The sequence below is a fragment of the Lissotriton vulgaris genome, chromosome 5 (assembly GCF_964263255.1).
Source record: "Lissotriton vulgaris chromosome 5, aLisVul1.2, whole genome shotgun sequence".
NCBI classification, from domain to species: domain Eukaryota; kingdom Metazoa; phylum Chordata; class Amphibia; order Caudata; family Salamandridae; genus Lissotriton; species Lissotriton vulgaris.
The window spans coordinates 1,037,557,962-1,037,579,276 of record NC_141693.1 but is presented as its reverse complement, the minus strand read 5'-3'; the positions used below and the strand labels follow the sequence as shown (position 1 = coordinate 1,037,579,276).

General features: G+C 42.1%; 1 pseudogene; it reads left to right on the top strand.

Annotated features, from left to right (window-relative positions):
• Positions 1–832: 832 nt before the first annotated feature.
• LOC147711953 (metallothionein pseudogene) lies at positions 833–1,025 on the top strand (annotated as a pseudogene).
• The last annotated feature ends 20,290 nt before the right edge of the window (positions 1,026–21,315 follow it).

Here is a 21,315-nt window from a genome sequence, read left to right as displayed (position 1 = left end):
AAGAGGGTTTGGTCTGGGGAAACACAACCATAGGATTTAAAGAGTATTCCATGGGGGTCAGCTTTACTGATAAAAATGTATATCTGCCCAAACATACTCATTTTGGCAACATTAGAATAATGAAAGACTGGGGAAGGTCTAACTATATCACAAAACAAAAAAAGCGAAGTTCTAACTATACCATTAATGTTTGTATGCAACTCTTTGATGACAGTTCATTGGTTACTGTCCTATGTAAGGATTGCAACTTCTGAACTGCAAGTAACAAGGATCTATGTGACAAATGCAGTAACCCACTGAGCTATCCAGGGCTTTAAGTGGGCCGGGTCTCACTGGGTCTGAGCACAGGCAGTTTTTTTAAAGGGGCCTCGAAACGGATCTCTATCGGGCTCGGTTTTGTGCGCTGATCAGAGGTAGTCCGTTTTTTTCCGAACTGCAGTGACAGCAGTCAGCAGTTTGCTGTCACCGCAGTCCGGAAAAAAGTGCCAGGGCACAAAACAGAGCCCGATAGAGACCCGTTTCGAGACAACAGGCACATCGGTGTATGCTGCTCACACTACTCACAAGTGGAAAGTTAAGGCATAACGTCATGCCAGGTGAGCGTTGTAGGGAGAAGGGAAAGGGAAATCCTTTAAAGAGAGTCATTTTCTCTCTGGAGAAGAAAAAAAATGTAGCAACGCATTCTCTTACCTACTCCATGAGTCAAACTTTGTCTCACAGCCTTATGTGATAGCCACGGCAGGGGTCAGGAAAGGTGAATAGAAATAAACAAATTTTACAGAGACCTTTCAATACTGGGCTGATAATCTGTAGCTAACATCTGCTTCAAAACATGGACCCTAAAGACTGCGGTTGTGCCACCGGTGGCTCTTGTTCATGTACTGGGTCGTGCAAGTGTGAACTGCAAATGTACATCCTCGAAAAAAAGCTGCTGTTCCTGTTGCCCTCCCGAAGCAAGCGATAAATGTGGCCAGGGGTGTGTGTGCAAAGGAGGATCGACGGAGAAATGCAGCTGTTGCGCATAATTTGCAGATTGGCTTATTCGGTGCCCATGGAGTTGCTTAACACACAATGAATTGCACTTTTTGACTTATTTTTCTTGTGCAAATGAGCAATCTTAAATTTACATATTATATATTTGTATATAAAGGTTTTGCTAATAAAGTGACCTAAAATACGGAAATAAATAAATAAACTTCATTTCTCCTGCGCTACATAGAAAAAGAAATATCAATGCAGCATGACAGTAGGCAAAAGTTACCAAAGGTTACCCTTGTCAAAGAAAGGATTTGTCGCCTTTCGCCATGCAGAGATAAAGGGGTGAAAAAATAAGCAACGCCTCGTTAACATGTAAATGGTCTTGTAAAGACCTGTGAAGTACTCGGGGGCGGCAGCGATAATCTGTAAAACTGTCTGTGTGTGCGTGTGTGCGCTCGGAGAAGCTGTCTCGGCCCGGGCTGACACACAAGAAGGGGGAGGGTTGAAGCTCTTTTGATCCTAAAGGCATTGCCCGCCTGTCTTCAAGCCCTCACTGTGAGGGCCAAGGATCCTGTTTGGGTGGGCCAGGTTCATGTTTGGGTGGGCCTGGCCCACCCGGCCCACCCGCTAGAACCGGGCCTGTTCCAGAGGCACAGTGAGCACGGGACCCACGTCTAGGCATACCCTTCACAATTCGGACATCAAAAAACAAAGTGATGGATGAAATGCTTAAATGAATCTCAGCCCCAGATAGCTTGGGCCCACATCCCAATCCATTGCTTTTCCCCCACCATGCCACCGGAGTGATTACCAGTGGCTGAGATTTTGCTTACTTATTGAAAATATATATTCACATACAGACAAACACACACACACACACATATTTATATATATATATATATATATATATATATATATATTACCTACTGGCGGTCGCCAGTAGGTATATATAGTTAGGATTTTTTCCCTATGGGATTTCTGAAAATTCTATGCCTAATAACTTTTGCGTTTGTGGACGGAATTGGCTGAAATTTTCAGGAAAATGGCACATTTTGTTTCTGAGCAGCCCTTGAAAATTTGGGGGGGTTTTGTGGAGGGGGGGCCGAGAAAAAAGGGGGGTCCCAAAACGCCTTTTTCCCATGTTAATTTCCATAGGGCGGTTGGACTCACTTTTAGCCCGAACGGCTGAATGGATTTTCACGAAACTTGGCAAAATTGTAGGGACTGTTAGCCCGATGTGCCTTTGCTAGGTCTCAATATATGTGCTCCAGTGGATTTTGAGAAATTAACGTTTGAATCAAGATATATATCTGTAACAGCGCTCCGGGCAGCGATCCGGTTAGCGAACCTTTCGCGTATCGGAACTTTGCGATGCGAAGCTGATTGGCCCTCCGGTGTCTGTCAACATTCTAAACAGTCCGGAGCGGCCGCCATCTTGTCTCTCGGTAGGATCGAGAGACAAGAGGAGGCCAAAACAAAGGGGGAAATTGCCATAAGGGGGCATAGTAGATCCTCGTTGACCCCCTAGGTTTTATGTGGAGGTTTTAAAAGGGCCTAGGAGGGTCCAAAAAAAAAAAATTAAAATTTTTTTTTTTGCGTGGTAAGCGCCAAGTTCGCGAACCGGAAAGCGTTCTGGGCAGCGAACTTTATGGATAAAAGAATGAAAGACTTTTCTAATACTGTATGTTAATTATTTGTTGGTTTTGTTGATTTTTTTTTAATATTTTTATTTTTTCAGCAATTTTTTATTGTTGTGATTGTGTTTCAAAATTTAATAACATTTCTTACATTTAACTACTTTATGAATTACATATAAAAATGATTAAAGACTCAAACAATTTTTTAATATTACATATAATTTTATTTTTCGGATTGTTTTTCGAAATTTACTAGAACGTCTAGCATTTCACTGTCTGATATGTGTTCTTGTTCAGTGAACATAAGTTCAAACATTTGACCGTCATCATAATGAAGTAAATGATCCACTGATTCCACACATTGAACTAATTCATGGTCCCGTGATTGATCCATGAAATCAGAGTCATCATTGTCCTCAATTTCTTTTTCTGTGTTGGTCTCCAGAACAATTTCGAAGGAAACATTCTGCTCACCTTCCATTTTATTGCTGTAATTTGCATAAAAAATAAATATATCAGTAGAGATAGGGCACTGTTGGGTTTAAGTTCAGACAGGCATTTGTGAGTTTATACCAGAGAAGTAATCTATGGGCACTGTATGGTTTCAGGCGTGAAGTAGTACTATTAAAAAGTGCCTGTGAAGAAGCCTAAGTAAATTTATAATTATACCACAGAAACCTAAATCAGTCCATAATTATAATAAAGAAGCCTTTCTCAATGTCTAACTCTTACAGAGGGATAGTATATAACTATCTGAAAAAGTTTACCATATTTACTTATAGTGCACAATATACTTCAGTTTTAAAAATAACAACTTACCTTTAGAAACAAGTTGATGTTATTATTGATATTCTAAATGATATATACAACAACAAGTAGTAGTCAAAATGGCTGTGTTTCCTTCTCTCCCTTTATATATATACAGGTATATAACCAATCAAATGTCAGGTAATAAAAGTAGAAAATGAAAGTAACATTTTCATTGGTTGTCAATTCCAACACTTCAGATGTGTTTTGTGAAGTAATTTACCTCACGGTATTTGGAGAGGTCTACAGGCTAAATGGCTAAATGAAATTTCAATGAAATTTGTGAGAATGGAAGGGATTGTTATGTAGTATGAGCTAATGTATATTTGGTGAGAGTGTCTCTAGTCGTTTTTCTGTAAATTACTTTCCCACCTTTTTTTTGGACCGCTTTCCGGGAAGCGGCCCGGTTAGCGAACCTTAAGCGTCACGGGAATCCACCATTTTGTGTTTCGGTCGCATTAAGATACAAGATGGAGGGCAAATAATGTTTAGAATGGGTAGAAGGGGTCATGGTAGACTTATCTTGACCCCCTAGGTTTTCTGAGCATGGCTGAGGAGGCTTATATGTGCGGAAAAAAAAACTTTTTTTAAAAAAATTCCGCGAGGTTAGCTTTCGGTTAGCGAACCGGGTAGCGCTCCGGGGAGCGAATTTTGTGGAAAATTAGTGAAAAAAGTTAGAGAAAAATAATAATTGTGAGTGATCAGATGTAGGGTAGCTCTGAGAAGAGCTTTTGGGTTTATGGTACATTTAGGTACTTATAAGTAGGTACCAATGCACAGTCTTAAATTCAGAATGAAAATTCTGTTGCCCTCATCTGAGAAGTGAACTCCATCTCCTCTGTAGATATCTTGCATGTAGTAACGCAAGTTATTGTTGTAAAGAGAGCCCATTCCATGGTCTCTCATGTAAGCTGAAACAGATTTGTTTACATGCTTCCTCGCTTTCTCAATTTGTGGACAAAATTGGTTGGACCACCTCCATTTCTGTCTTTGGCATATATTGGAATATACCAAGGCAGTTTGAGGAAAAAGTGCCATTAATTGCTCAAAGGTGTCCTTTAAAAGCATTTCCAGACCTACCCCTGTCAAAGTGCCCAAATCATTACCTCCACAGTGCACTATTAACAGGTCAGGTTTTGGCAAATGCATAAAGGTTTTCACCAATGGTATCAATTGGTGACATTTTAATCCTCTTTGGCCCAACCACTTAATTTCCACATCTTGTAAATTGAGGTTAGGTAAATTTCTGCTCTCAGCATACCTTTGAGCCCAGTGGATGTAACTATGTCCAACAATCCAGACCTTAAACATGGTGGGTGAAGGTTGGGCTGCAGTCAGATGAAGTGTGGTAATGAAAGGGCAGTTGAAACAGTAGGAGTTTCTAAAGAAAAAAAACTGTGGATTTCCAATGCTAATGATTCATTAGCAGTGATTGGTGCATTTCCATTTCTGAAAACAGAAAGTTAGGGTGCATGGATGTGTTCCTTGAAAGATGTAATTTGAATGGTCAAGGAAGAAACATTTAATGAAAGATTGCACTGGATACGCAGGTGCACTGAGAGTTCAGAGTTCAATTGAAACATTGTTGTGTGAATTTGCAAACATGAGAGGTCTTCCAGGAGGTGGTTGCTATGGAAACAAGGCAGACAGGGCAGAGGGGGGAAGGGTTTTGATTTGAAAAAAGTGAGGGAAGAGGAATGATTGGCTAATATGAGAGATATGTGCAATGAATATCTGTATTTCTGTGCTTTCAATAGCTGCAGCCTTTGGAGTGCATCCTTATTCTTCTGCTGAAGACAATTTGGTGTATTTCTGAGACTGTTTTCAAAACTCAAAAAATATTTGCTAAGGTGAGAAAAGATTTATTTAATTTAGATAGAGAATAGTATGATTTAAGGAGAAAATGATGAAAAAAGCTGTGTTTACAAAATGTGGTTTTGTCTCTAGTGATATACTAATAGAATTAGTTTCATAGAGGAATTGTAATTGCATATTTGGTGTAACATTCTGGCATGCAGTAACACAAGATATTGTGATACATGGAGCCCATTTCATGGTCTGTTATGTAAGCTGAAACAGATATGTTGCATTTAAAAACGATTTAAGAAATCAATTACATTTCTGGATATGTACTGCTAGAGCTTCATAGGTTGTTTTGGGCCATATTTATAAGGTATTTGAGTGTCTAAGATGTTATGTTCGCCTTTTAAAATGTAAAGTGTTCCTCATGGGGCAAGTGTCTTGTAAATACGCTCCCACTTGTGCTTGGCAAATTTAGATTTTGATTATGGGAGTTACCTAGCCATATTAATAGTGTCCCAAAAATGGTGCTAGGGAATTGCAGAAAACACTTTCATGTGTCTCAAGGACATTTTTAGTCATTTCTTCATGAATGCAGGTATACAATTGATTTATATGCTGTGTTTAAAAACGAATTTTGAAATGAATTAAATTTCAGGATATGTACTGTTAGAGCTTCATAGGTTGTTTGGGGTCATATTTAGAAGGCATTTTAGTGTCTTTGATGTTATTTTTCCCTTCTTAAATGGAAAGCGTTCCTCATGGGGCCCTGAGCAGTTCTTATCCATGTTATTTAATAGGAAGTGGATAACATGGCTAAGAGCATTTGCTGGAAAATGCATGAATATCGCTGACTTTTCTGCGAAGTTATGTTTACCTTTCAAAATGTAAAGTGTTCCTCATGGGGCAAGTGTCTTGTAAATACGCTCCCACTTGTGCTTGGCAAATTTAGATTTTCATTATGGGAGTTACCTAGCCATGTTAATAGTGTCCCAAAAATGGTGCTAGGGCATTCCAGAAAACACTTTCATGTGTCTCAAGGACATTTTTAGTCATTTCTTCATGAATGCAGGTATACAATTGATTTATATGTTGTGTTTAAAAACGAATTTTGAAATCAATTAAATTTCAGGATATGTACTGTTAGAGCTTCATAGGTTGTTTGGGGTCATATTTAGAAGGCATTTTAGTGTCTTTGATGTTATTTTTCCCTTTTTAAATGGAAAGCGTTCCTCATGGGGCCCTGAGCAGTTCTTAGCCATGTTATTTAATAGGAAGTGGATAACATGGCTAAGAGCATTTGCTGGAAAATGCATGAATATCGCTGATTTTTCTGCTATATTCATGCATTGTGGCCGTTTTTATAAGGTATTTGAGTGTCTAAGATGTTATGTTCGCCTTTTAAAATGTAAAGTGTTCCTCATGGGGCAAGTGTCTTGTAAATACGCTCCCACTTGTGCTTGGCAAATTTAGATTTTGATTATGGGAGTTACCTAGCCATATTAATAGTGTCCCAAAAATGGTGCTAGGGAATTGCAGAAAACACTTTCATGTGTCTCAAGGACATTTTTAGTCATTTCTTCATGAATGCAGGTATACAATTGATTTATATGCTGTGTTTAAAAACGAATTTTGAAATGAATTAAATTTCAGGATATGTACTGTTAGAGCTTCATAGGTTGTCAAACCAATGAAAAGTGTTATTTTTAGGTCACATGACCTAGTCATACATCATTTGGAAACCAAAAGTGAAATGAACCAATGAAAAGTTTGATAAACAAGTCACATGACCTGTTCGGCTTACGTTACGCGGCGCGCGCCGCGTCCCAGATCGCTTCCGGTTCGCGGTCCCGACCACTTCCGGGAGCGCTAACGCGGCGCGTCATTAGACGCATTACGCGATAACGTGATACGTCGCGCTTCCGCGACGCGTCACAGTTCCGCTAACGTAACGTTGACCGGTTCGCGGACTAGATCGCGGCATCGAGATGAGCTAACGGAAAGCTTCCCGGTTCGCGAACTAGAAGCGAAGAAAAAAAAAATTTTAAAAAAAATTATCAATAAACATCTAAATATATTTTGGGATTTAAAGAAGAATACATTTTACAGCTACAGATGTTAGCTTTTAAAAAACCAATGAAATTCACAGAAAAAACCATAGGTTATAGACCATATATAGTTAGAAATTTGCATTTAAAAAACCATTGAAATTCAATGAAAAAACCATAGGTTATAGACCATATATAGTTAGGGATTAGCATTTAAAAAACCTTATTTTATTTGCACAAAACCATTGAAATTCCATATATAGTTAGTTGCACTAACTATATATCGCGGACCCGCAATCCACTGCTAATGATGTCACATATTACATCATTCATGACATGGTCAGTGACATCACTGATGACATCACTGATGACATCTCAAATGACATCACTGATGACATCACTGATGACATCTCAAATGACATCACTGACTTCTCATTTGACATTACTGATTACATCACTGATGATATCATTTATGTGATAATACATCTTCAGACTCTAATATAACCTTAGATACACTCAGTGTAAACAGGCACTCACAGACTGTCACACATCCATGGAGTTACTCACACACCTAGTCAGTCATGCAAAGAATCAATCACACCTCCATTTCCTCAAATATACAGTTATACACACCTTACGTATTCAAACATATACTAACAAATATTTACTCTCTTATACAATCCTTGATACAAGTTCACAATGATTCATACAGCCACTCTCACATTCACTGGCTCTTATGTTCAGTTATTTATATATGTCAACTCTCACATGGACTGTGTTTTACATATGTACTTACTTTGACATGTAGAACTGAGATATCCATTCACTCACCAATATACTCATGCACACAGTCAACTGTCCATACAGCTGTTTCTACATGCACTTTTGAACCCATACACCTAGGGAATCAACTGCTGACACATCTATGCACAGTTATATACCTCCCAGCCACCCACACACATACTCAGTCTCCCATACAAATACTTAGGCAACCATTCAATAACCCATATAGTTACTGATATAGCTACTGATTTAAACATGCAGCAGTTTACAGAAGAACATAAATAATGATTGCCAAATTAAGACACTTTAATCACTAACCCATGCACTCAGTGAGACACATTTAATCATTCTCTCATACAGTCAGTCATGCACCTACTAAATCCTTCATCCAGACACTTATACATCCACTCATTCTTCAATATGTAAGACATATTTTAACTTTACAGAAACATACAGTCACTGGGTGTTGTCATCAGTGATGTCATCAGTGATGTCATCAGTGATGTCATTTGAGATGTCATCAGTGATGTCATCAGTGATGTCACTGACCATGTCATGAATGATGTAATATGTGACATCATTAGCAGTGGATTGCGGGTCCGCGATATATAGTTAGTGCAACTAACTATATATGGAATTTCAATGGTTTTGTGCAAATAAAATAAGGTTTTTTAAATGCTAATCCCTAACTATATATGGTCTATAACCTATGGTTTTTTCATTGAATATATATATATATATATCCAACAATCCTGTCAAATCAGCCGCCACGTATTCACTCACGCGCTGCCGCCAGCAAACAGGACACGGACCCAATATCGGTGCTTCAATTATTTATTCCCCAAAAGGTCAAAGACGCGTTTCGCGGCTTGACGCCGCTTGTTCACTCGACAAATGTTGTGCATTTGGGAAACATTTTTAAAGTAGCAGTGCATAATTAAAGTGTGTCACGTGAGTAACATTCTCAATCGCAATGGAAAAAACACACTCGCGTAGTTCCTTCACAATATTGTGTGCAAAACTTTACATAGTTTCTGTGCAAAATCGCAATAAATAAATAAATATATATATATATTCTCTTTACAGTGTAAAATCGTATTCTACTTCAGTACTGACCACATGTGATAAATCAGGGTTCTTAAAATCATATGCATTTACATATGAGTAAAGGTTGTCCATTTTTGACCTAGATGTGTATATATATGAAGTACAATGTATGATATAGAAATGGATTATTTTTAAACTATGTATATATATGAAATTTATTTATTTATACGCAAATTTTAGAGATAATTTATGCTTTATGTATGTATTTATATGCATCAGAACCCGTAGGGCACTATGCCCTTTATTTTTTGTTGGTCCAACGAAGTATGTTTTCACTGTTTACTAAAAAGGTGTGAACTGCACAGCTGCACTTAATTAGGCACTAGCACTTTAAATTTCCTCGTTTGTGTCCATGGCACGCTATGTGATCAAGCCTCTTTCGAGGTGAAACGCGTCATGGTGGATTGCAGGCTGTAACTCTTGGCACAGAATAAAATGCACTGAAGAAACTGCACTTACTTTGTGGTCTCGCTCCTTTCGTTGTTCTGCGGGGAAAGCAGATGCTGAGAACGACGACCTTTTGGAGATTGTGGTAACTGGAAGCTTCCTGGTTGCGAGCGAGATCCCTCTTCATTTTGGGCGGTGACACGGCAGGAAGCAGTGGTTCCGTGAACCGGAACCGTTTTTCGTACTCCGGTAGGAGGAAGCCGTGTATGCCCCTGCGAGACAGCACACGCTTGCCGGGGAAGAAGGGAGCCATCTACACCGAAGAAGGACCGAGGTGTTCGGCAACCCATTCCGGGTAAGGCAGCGTTCGACAATCGCAGGGAAGAGTGTGCCGGGCGGGGCGCGCAGTATTTCTTAACAGCGCTCCTCGTCAAGTTTGTTTCTTCAGATAAGAGCCTAATAATAATCAGCCACACAACGCAATGTCCGCCGCCGTGTTACGACACAGAGAGCAGGCTGCGGAGTCAGTTTTCGAGACCCCGGCGGGGGGAGACTCAGCTACGCCCATACAGCAACCGAACGGGGGAAACACGAACCCGACGGTTAAAGACACTTTCCGCAAACTTGAGAAGCTCTCTAAGAAGGAGCAGGCTAAGTGGTGGGAGAACAAATCCCTCACAAGATACCTGGAGGTGGGGCGGGTCCCTAGGGTTCTCCGTATCACACTGGCCCCTAGTTACGACAACCCGGACCCACATATGCTGGAAGAATGGGCAGCGGCCAACTTAGAGTCCTCTGCAAGATTGATGAGGATTCTTGTAAAGTACGCGGAAAGTGATAGATTGAAACTTCAAACTGAAATTGAGCAGCTGGAGGTGGAGCTGTCAAAAGTTGAGATTAATGACGAAATTAAAAAAATGAGGGAAGACATGGAGAGTCGCCTGGCTAAGGAGGAGGACATCATCAAAAAGCGTAAAGCTTTTAAGTTTGAGAGAGACAGACTTGATTATTTGAATGGGCATATCTTTACATTTGCTCGTAGGTTTGATGGAATTAAAGCCCGGATTGGTAACACTGGACGAAAAGCACGAGAAACTACGTCCGTATCTATTTCCTCCACAGACCTTAGTTCAGCTGCAGAAAGCGAGGCAGAGGAAGGCCCTTCCACAAAACAGGGGTTGGGGTTTACAAAACTTACTCCGGCACAGGAGGTGAGCTGCCTGTGCGAGAACCGAAGAGACACTCTGCGCTCAAGCTCACAATCGAAGGCCCCACCAGGAAACAAAGGGCAAACAGGAAACGGGCTGAACGCAGGAAATGCAGCAAAAACAGGAGGAGAAAGGAAAACAAACAGGGGCAGATGGAACAAGAAACGAGGACAGACCTCTGCGCCCCCTCAGTGATCAACCTTACTGATACCGCCCTAACAACAAAAGAAACTGCCATCCTATCTCTGGGACTCTCATACTGCCCCCCTAGGGACTTTAACTACGCTGACACACGGATGGATGTTTTTAGATATGTTAGGAAGCTGAAGCTGAACAAATTCCATCGCCTACACCCATATAAAAAATCTAAAGTCATAGCGCCAACAAGCCCCTCACTACTGACTGCGGGTGAGGGAGCAGCAATGCAAGAAATATGGGAGTTGCAATGTGAAAGCACAGACATGCCTTTGGGTACTGACGAAGCCACTGGAAGGGGAGTCAGTACTACCCCATTCAAACCGAAGTCCACCTTCCTCCCTATATCGACTCATGACAACTTGGATGTATATCACGAACTCATCATTGGAGATTTGAAAAAACTATACATTGCTTCAAATAAAAAAGAAAAAGTCATCGATAGACAAAATCAATGCTATTATAACCTGGTCAAAAAATTGAAAGCTGATGATAAAATCATTGTTAAGCCGGCCGACAAAGGAGGCAATATTGTCCTTTGGAAACGTGAGGAATACATCAAAGAGGCTGAGCAACAACTGGGCGATACAGACTGTTACAAAAAGAGTAATTTGCCCACCATCAGAGCAGCTTGGAGTGACCAGAATTCAAAACTAATGGCATGGCGAAGCAGTGGACTAATCTCATTTGATGAGTACAAATACTTGAAAAAGGATCATCCAGTCATCCCCAGCTTCTATCTCTTGCCCAAGGTGCACAAGGATGCCCGGGTGCCCCCTGGAAGGCCAATAATATCGGCCATAGATAGCTCCACGGAAAATATTTCCCGCTATATTGACTACTTCCTACAAGAATGGGTAAAGAGTTTGGGTTCCTATGTCAGAGACACCACTGACTTTTTATGCAAGTTGGCCTCAATTACCTGGGATGACGAACTGCTGCTTATTACCATGGATGTTACCTCACTGTATACATCAATTCAACACTGCGATGGTATGAAAGCAGTTGAACATTACCTCAACAAACGCCCCATTGAATGCTTACAGCATAACAAAATGATTGTTGGTATGTTGAAAATATGTTTGGAACAGAATTTCTTCACTTTCAATAATCAAATATACCAGCAACTAAGAGGGGTGGCTATGGGGGCCTGCTTCTCCCCCAGTTTCGCTTGTCTACATATGGGGCTGTGGGAGGAGCGGGTCCTTATGGAAGAACACAAGGAAACAATGTTGAATAAGGTTATGCTTTACCTAAGGTATATTGATGATCTATTTATGATCTGGAGGGGGCGCCTGAAGAGGCAACAGAATTTGTAAAAGAACTTAACATGAACAATCTAAACCTCCAATTTACATCCCACATTGATAAAGAAAAAGTCACCTTCTTAGATGTGGAGGTTTATATCAGGGACAACACTCTGCAGACCAAATCGCACAGGAAACTTACTGCTGGCAACACAGTTCTACACGCTAGTAGCCAGCATCCCCAGCACCTTATCCGCAGCATCCCCTACGGGGAGATGCTAAGATTGCAGAGAATCTGTAGCTCCGACTTGGAATGTGACCTAGCACAACAAGCCAGTAAAGCCAGGTTTTTACAAAGGGGTTATAGTAGTACTCTAATAGATGGAGCAATTAGACGTACTAAAAAAACAACAAGGGAGGAAGCCCTAGTCCCCAGGGTCAGATCCAATGCAGAGAGCTGTAACAATGAGCTAATTCAATCGAGAGCCATAGTTACTTATAGTAACCAACATTCCCAGATCAGAAAAATTCTTAACAAAAACTGGAATCTGGTCAAGGGTGACCCAGTAATAGGCAACCTGGTACCAGACAGACCCAGTCTCACTTTCCGTAAATCCCCCAGTTTAGCCAGTGCATTAGTCAGCAACACACTAGAACCCACTAAATCCTGGATGGATCACATTACTGGTTTCAAGAAGTGCCTAACGTGTAAAGCCTGTCGCCACGGGATTAACAAAACTCAGGTCCCACGCCCCTTTTCAGATAAACCCTTTGTGATTAACAAAAGACTCACCTGCAAGACAGAATACGTTGTCTATGTCTTGCAATGCCCTTGTGGATTACAATCTGTGGGGAGTACACGCCCACCTGCCCACAAGCGCATTTTACAACACCTCAGGGCAATTTCGGGAAAGGATCAAGCATACCCGGTGGCCAGACACTTCGAAACAGTACACAATAGTGACCCCAGTGGCCTCCAGTACTTTCTTGTTGACTCAGTTTTGCCTCTGAAAAGAGGGGGTAACCGGGACGCAAAACTGCGCCTCTTGGAAACCAGACTTATTCTTGAGTTCAACACGAAGAACCCGGGAGGTTTAAATATTAGCGAGGATCTTTACACCTGTCTTTAATTACTGTTTTCCTGCTGACAAGTATTTTCAATGTATTTCAATCATGTATCTGAATTATTTGTGGGTCTCTGAATAACTCCCCCTTAACGGTTCGCGATCTGTTCTTATCTGACTCTGCTACCTACTGTTAACTGTAGCATGTTTTTAAATACTAGTATGAGCACTTTTCACTTTACAACAGATTTTGATCTGCAGTAACCCTAAGAGGATAATTTAATAGTGCATTACTATATTGGATTTATGAGATTGTGTAGTTCGTGGTAATGCCCACTTGGGCGTGATTCTCTTTACAGTGTAAAATCGTATTCTACTTCAGTACTGACCACATGTGATAAATCAGGGTTCTTAAAATCATATGCATTTACATATGAGTAAAGGTTGTCCATTTTTGACCTAGATGTGTATATATATGAAGTACAATGTATGATATAGAAATGGATTATTTTTAAACTATGTATATATATGAAATTTATTTATTTATACGCACATTTTAGAGATAATTTATGCTTCATGTATGTATTTATATGCATCAGAACCCGTAGGGCACTATGCCCTTTATTTTTTGTTGGTCCAACGAAGTATGTTTTCACTGTTTACTAAAAAGGTGTGAACTGCACAGCTGGACTTAATTAGGCACTAGCACTTTAAATTTCCTCGTTTGTGTCCATGGCACGCTATGTGATCAAGCCTCTTTCGAGGTGAAACGCGTCATGGTGGATTGCAGGCTGTAACTCTTGGCACAGAATAAAATGCACTGAAGAAACTGCACTTACTTTGTGGTCTCGCTCCTTTCGTTGTTCTGCGGGGAAAGCAGATGCTGAGAACGACGACCTTTTGGAGATTGTGGTAACTGGAAGCTTCCTGGTTGCGAGCGAGATCCCTCTTCATTTTGGGCGGTGACACAGCAGGAAGCAGTGGTTCCGTGAACCGGAACCGTTTTTCGTACTCCGGTAGGAGGAAGCCGTGTATGCCCCTGCGAGACAGCACACGCTTGCCGGGGAAGAAGGGAGCCATCTACACCGAAGAAGGACCGAGGTGTTCGGCAACCCATTCCGGGTAAGGCAGCGTTCGACAATCGCAGGGAAGAGTGTGCCGGGCGGGGCGCGCAGTATTTCTTAACAGCGCTCCTCGTCAAGTTTGTTTCTTCAGATAAGAGCCTAATAATAATCAGCCACACAACGCAATGTCCGCCGCCGTGTTACGACACAGAGAGCAGGCTGCGGAGTCAGTTTTCGAGACCCCGGCGGGGGGAGACTCAGCTACGCCCATACAGCAACCGAACGGGGGAAACACGAACCCGACGGTTAAAGACACTTTCCGCAAACTTGAGAAGATCTCTAAGAAGGAGCAGGCTAAGTGGTGGGAGAACAAATCCCTCACAAGATACCTGGAGGTGGGGCGGGTCCCTAGGGGTCTCCGTATCACACTGGCCCCTAGTTACGATAACCCGGACCCACATATGCTGGAAGAATGGGCAGCGGCCAACTTAAAGTCCTCGGCAGGATTGATGAGGATTCTTGTAAAGTACGCGGAAAGTGATAGATTGAAACTTCAAACTGAAATTGAGCAGCTGGAGGTGGAGCTGTCGAAAGTTGAGATTAATGACGAAATTAAAAAACATGAGGGAAGACATGGAGAGTCGCCTGGCTAAGGAGGAGGACATCATCAAAAAGCGTAAAGCTTTTAAGTTTGAGAGAGACAGACTTGATTATTTGAATGGGCATATCTTTACATTTGCTCGTAGGTTTGATGCAATTAAAGCCCGGATTGGTAACACTGGACGAAAAGCACGAGAAACTACGTCCGTATCTATTTCCTCCACAGACCTTAGTTCAGCTGCAGAAAGCGAGGCAGAGGAAGGCCCTTCCACAAAACAGGGGTTGGGGTTTACAAAACTTACTCCGGCACAGGAGGTGAGCTGCCTGTGCGAGAACCGAAGAGACACTCTGCGCTCAAGCTCACAGTCGAAGGCCCCACCAGGAAACAAAGGGCAAACAGGAAACGGGCTGAACGCAGGAAATGCAGCAAAAACAGGAGGAGAAAGGAAAACAAACAGGGGCAGATGGAACAAGAAACGAGGACAGACCTCTGCGCCCCCTCAGTGATCAACCTTACTGATACAGCCCTAACAACAAAAGAAACTGCCATCCTATCTCTGGGACTCTCATACTGCCCCCCTAGGGACTTTAACTACGCTGACACATGGATGGATGTTTTTAGATATGTTAGGAAGCTGAAGCTGAACAAATTCCATCGCCTACACCCATATAAAAAATCTAAAGTCATAGCGCCAACAAGCCCCTCACTACTGACTGCGGGTGAGGGAGCAGCAATGCAAGAAATATGGGAGTTGCAATGTGAAAGCACAGACATGCCTTTGGGTACTGACGAAGCCACTGGAAGGGGAGTCAGTACTACCCCATTCAAACCGAAGTCCACCTTCCTCCCTATATCGACTCATGACAACTTGGATGTATATCACGAACTCATCATTGGAGATTTGAAAAAACTATACATTGCTTCAAATAAAAAAGAAAAAGTCATCGATAGACAAAATCAATGCTATTATAACCTGGTCAAAAAATTGAAAGCTGATGATAAAATCATTGTTAAGCCAGCCGACAAAGGAGGCAATATTGTCCTTTGGAAACGTGAGGAATACATCAAAGAGGCTGAGCAACAACTGGGCGATACGGACTGTTACAAAAAGAGTAATTTGCCCACCATCAGAGCAGCTTGGAGTGACCAGAATTCAAAACTAATGGCATGGCGAAGCAGTGGACTAATCTCATTTGATGAGTACAAATACTTGAAAAAGGATCATCCAGTCATCCCCAGCTTCTATCTCTTGCCCAAGGTGCACAAGGATGACCGTGTGCCCCCTGGAAGGCCAATAATATCGGCCATAGATAGCTCCACGGAAAATATTTCCCGCTATATTGACTACTTCCTACAAGAATGGGTAAAGAGTTTGGGTTCTTATGTCAGAGACACCACTGACTTTTTATGCAAGTTGGCCTCAATTACCTGGGATGACGAACTGCTGCTTATTACCATGGATGTTACCTCACTGTATACATCAATTCGACACTGCGATGGTATGAAAGCAGTTGAACATTACCTCAACAAACGCCCCATTGAATGCTTACAGCATAACAAAATGATTGTTGGTATGTTGAAAATATATTTGGAACAGAATTTCTTCACTTTCAATAATCAAATATACCAGCAACTAAGAGGGGTGGCTATGGGGGCCTGCTTCTCCCCCAGTTTCGCTTGTCTACATATGGGGCTGTGGGAGGAGCGGGTCCTTATGGAAGAACACAAGGAAACAATGTTGAATAAGGTTATGCTTTACCTAAGGTATATTGATGATCTATTTATGATCTGGAGGGGGTCGCCTGAAGAGGCAACAGAATTTGTAAAAGAACTTAACATGAACAATCTAAACCTCCAATTTACATCCCACATTGATAAAGAAAAAGTCACCTTCTTAGATGTGGAGGTTTATATCAGGGACAACACTCTGCAGACCAAATCGCACAGGAAACTTACTGTTGGCAACACAGTTCTACACGCTAGTAGCCAGCATCCCCAGCACCTTATCCGCAGCATCCCCTACGGGGAGATGCTAAGATTGCAGAGAATCTGTAGCTCCGACTTGGAATGTGACCTAGCACAACAAGCCAGTAAAGCCAGGTTTTTACAAAGGGGTTATAGTAGTACTCTAATAGATGGAGCAATTAGACGTACTAAAAAAACAACAAGGGAGGAAGCCCTAGTGCCCAGGGTCAGATCCAATGCAGAGAGCTGTAACAATGAGCTAATTCAATCGAGAGCCATAGTTACTTATAGTAACCAACATTCCCAGATCAGAAAAATTCTTAACAAAAACTGGAATCTGGTCAAGGGTGACCCAGTAATAGGCAACCTGGTACCAGACAGACCCAGTCTCACTTTCCGTAAATCCCCCAGTTTAGCCAGTGCATTAGTCAGCAACACACTAGAACCCACTAAATCCTGGATGGATCACATTACTGGTTTCAAGAAGTGCCTAACGTGTAAAGCCTGTCGCCACGGGATTAACAAAACTCAGGTCCCACGCCCCTTTTCAGATAAACCCTTTGTGATTAACAAAAGACTCACCTGCAAGACAGAATACGTTGTCTATGTCTTGCAATGCCCTTGTGGATTACAATCTGTGGGGAGTACACGCCCACCTGCCCACAAGCGCATTTTACAACACCTCAGGGCAATTTCGGGAAAGGATCAAGCATACCCGGTGGCCAGACACTTCGAAACAGTACACAATAGTGACCCCAGTGGCCTCCAGTACTTTCTTGTTGACTCAGTTTTGCCTCTGAAAAGAGGGGGTAACCGGGACGCAAAACTGCGCCTCTTGGAAACCAGACTTATTCTTGAGTTCAACACGAAGAACCCGGGAGGTTTAAATATTAGCGAGGATCTTTACACCTGTCTTTAATTACTGTTTTCCTGCTGACAAGTATTTTCAATGTATTTCAATCATGTATCTGAATTATTTGTGGGTCTCTGAATAACTCCCCCTTAACGGTTCGCGATCTGTTCTTATCTGACTCTGCTACCTACTGTTAACTGTAGCATGTTTTTAAATACTAGTATGAGCACTTTTCACTTTACAACAGATTTTGATCTGCAGTAACCCTAAGAGGATAATTTAATAGTGCATTACTATATTGGATTTATGAGATTGTGTAGTTCGTGGTAATGCCCACTTGGGCGTGATTCTCTTTACAGTGTAAAATCGTATTCTACTTCAGTACTGACCACATGTGATAAATCAGGGTTCTTAAAATCATATGCATTTACATATGAGTAAAGGTTGTCCATTTTTGACCTAGATGTGTATATATATGAAGTACAATGTATGATATAGAAATTGATTATTTTTAAACTATGTATATATATGAAATTTATTTATTTATACGCACATTTTAGAGATAATTTATGCTTCATGTATGTATTTATATGCATCAGAACCCGTAGGGCACTATGCCCTTTATTTTTTGTTGGTCCAACGAAGTATGTTTTCACTGTTTACTAAAAAGGTGTGAACTGCACAGCTGGACTTAATTAGGCACTAGCACTTTAAATTTCCTCGTTTGTGTCCATGGCACGCTATGTGATCAAGCCTCTTTCGAGGTGAAACGCGTCATGGTGGATTGCAGGCTGTAACTCTTGGCACAGAATAAAATGCACTGAAGAAACTGCACTTACTTTGTGGTCTCGCTCCTTTCGTTGTTCTGCGGGGAAAGCAGATGCTGAGAACGACGACCTTTTGGAGATTGTGGTAACTGGAAGCTTCCTGGTTGCGAGCGAGATCCCTCTTCATTTTGGGCGGTGACACGGCAGGAAGCAGTGGTTCCGTGAACCGGAACCGTTTTTCGTACTCCGGTAGGAGGAAGCCGTGTATGCCCCTGCGAGACAGCACACGCTTGCCGGGGAAGAAGGGAGCCATCTACACCGAAGAAGGACCGAGGTGTTCGGCAACCCATTCCGGGTAAGGCAGCGTTCGACAATCGCAGGGAAGAGTGTGCCGGGCGGGGCGCGCAGTATTTCTTAACAGCGCTCCTCGTCAAGTTTGTTTCTTCAGATAAGAGCCTAATAATAATCAGCCACACAACGCAATGTCCGCCGCCGTGTTACGACACAGAGAGCAGGCTGCGGAGTCAGTTTTCGAGACCCCGGCGGGGGGAGACTCAGCTACGCCCATACAGCAACCGAACGGGGGAAACACGAACCCGACGGTTAAAGACACTTTCCGCAAACTTGAGAAGCTCTCTAAGAAGGAGCAGGCTAAGTGGTGGGAGAACAAATCCCTCACAAGATACCTGGAGGTGGGGCGGGTCCCTAGGGGTCTCCGTATCACACTGGCCCCTAGTTACGATAACCCGGACCCACATATGCTGGAAGAATGGGCAGCGGCCAACTTAGAGTCCTCGGCAAGATTGATGAGGATTCTTGTAAAGTACGCGGAAAGTGACAGATTGAAACTTCAAACTGAAATTGAGCAGCTGGAGGTGGAGCTGTCAAAAGTTGAGATTAATGACGAAATTAAAAAAATGAGGGAAGACATGGAGAGTCGCCTGGCTAAGGAGGAGGACATCATCAAAAAGCGTAAAGCTTTTAAGTTTGAGAGAGACAGACTTGATTATTTGAATGGGCATATCTTTACATTTGCTCGTAGGTTTGATGGAATTAAAGCCCGGATTGGTAACACTGGACGAAAAGCACGAGAAACTACGTCCGTATCTATTTCCTCCACAGACCTTAGTTCAGCTGCAGAAAGCGAGGCAGAGGAAGGCCCTTCCACAAAACAGGGGTTGGGGTTTACAAAACTTACTCCGGCACAGGAGGTGAGCTGCCTGTGCGAGAACCGAAGAGACACTCTGCGCTCAAGCTCACAATCGAAGGCCCCACCAGGAAACAAAGGGCAAACAGGAAACGGGCTGAACGCAGGAAATGCAGCAAAAACAGGAGGAGAAAGGAAAACAAACAGGGGCAGATGGAACAAGAAACGAGGACAGACCTCTGCGCCCCCTCAGTGATCAACCTTACTGATACAGCCCTAACAACAAAAGAAACTGCCATCCTATCTCTGGGACTCTCATACTGCCCCCCTAGGGACTTTAACTACGCTGACACACGGATGGATGTTTTTAGATATGTTAGGAAGCTGAAGCTGAACAAATTCCATCGCCTACACCCATATAAAAAATCTAAAGTCATAGCGCCAACAAGCCCCTCACTACTGACTGCGGGTGAGGGAGCAGCAATGCAAGAAATATGGGAGTTGCAATGTGAAAGCACAGACATGCCTTTGGGTACTGACGAAGCCACTGGAAGGGGAGTCAGTACTACCCCATTCAAACCGAAGTCCACCTTCCTCCCTATATCGACTCATGACAACTTGGATGTATATCACAAACTCATCATTGGAGATTTGAAAAAACTATACATTGCTTCAAATAAAAAAGAAAAAGTCATCGATAGACAAAATCAATGCTATTATAACCTGGTCAAATAATTGAAAGCTGATGATAAAATCATTGTTAAGCCGGCCGACAAAGGAGGCAATATTGTCCTTTGGAAACGTGAGGAATACATCAAAGAGGCTGAGCAACAACTGGGCGATACGGACTGTTACAAAAAGAGTAATTTGCCCACCATCAGAGCAGCTTGGAGTGACCAGAATTCAAAACTAATGGCATGGCGAAGCAGTGGACTAATCTCATTTGATGAGTACAAATACTTGAAAAAGGATCATCCAGTCATCCCCAGCTTCTATCTCTTGCCCAAGGTGCACAAGGATGACCGTGTGCCCCCTGGAAGGCCAATAATATCGGCCATAGATAGCTCCACGGAAAATATTTCCCGCTATATTGACTACTTCCTACAAGAATGGGTAAAGAGTTTGGGTTCTTATGTCAGAGACACCACTGACTTTTTATGCAAGTTGGCCTCAATTACCTGGGATGACGAACTGCTGCTTATTACCATGGATGTTACCTCACTGTATACATCAATTCGACACTGCGATGGTATGAAAGCAGTTGAACATTACCTCAACAAACGCCCCATTGAATGCTTACAGCATAACAAAATGATTGTTGGTATGTTGAAAATATGTTTGGAACAGAATTTCTTCACTTTCAATAATCAAATATACCAGCAACTAAGAGGGGTGGCTATGGGGGCCTGCTTCTCCCCCAGTTTCGCTTGTCTACATATGGGGCTGTGGGAGGAGCGGGTCCTTATGGAAGAACACAAGGAAACAATGTTGAATAAGGTAATGCTTTACCTAAGGTATATTGATGATCTATTTATGATCTGGAGGGGGTCGCCTGAAGAGGCAACAGAATTTGTAAAAGAACTTAACATGAACAATCTAAACCTCCAATTTACATCCCACATTGATAAAGAAAAAGTCACCTTCTTAGATGTGGAGG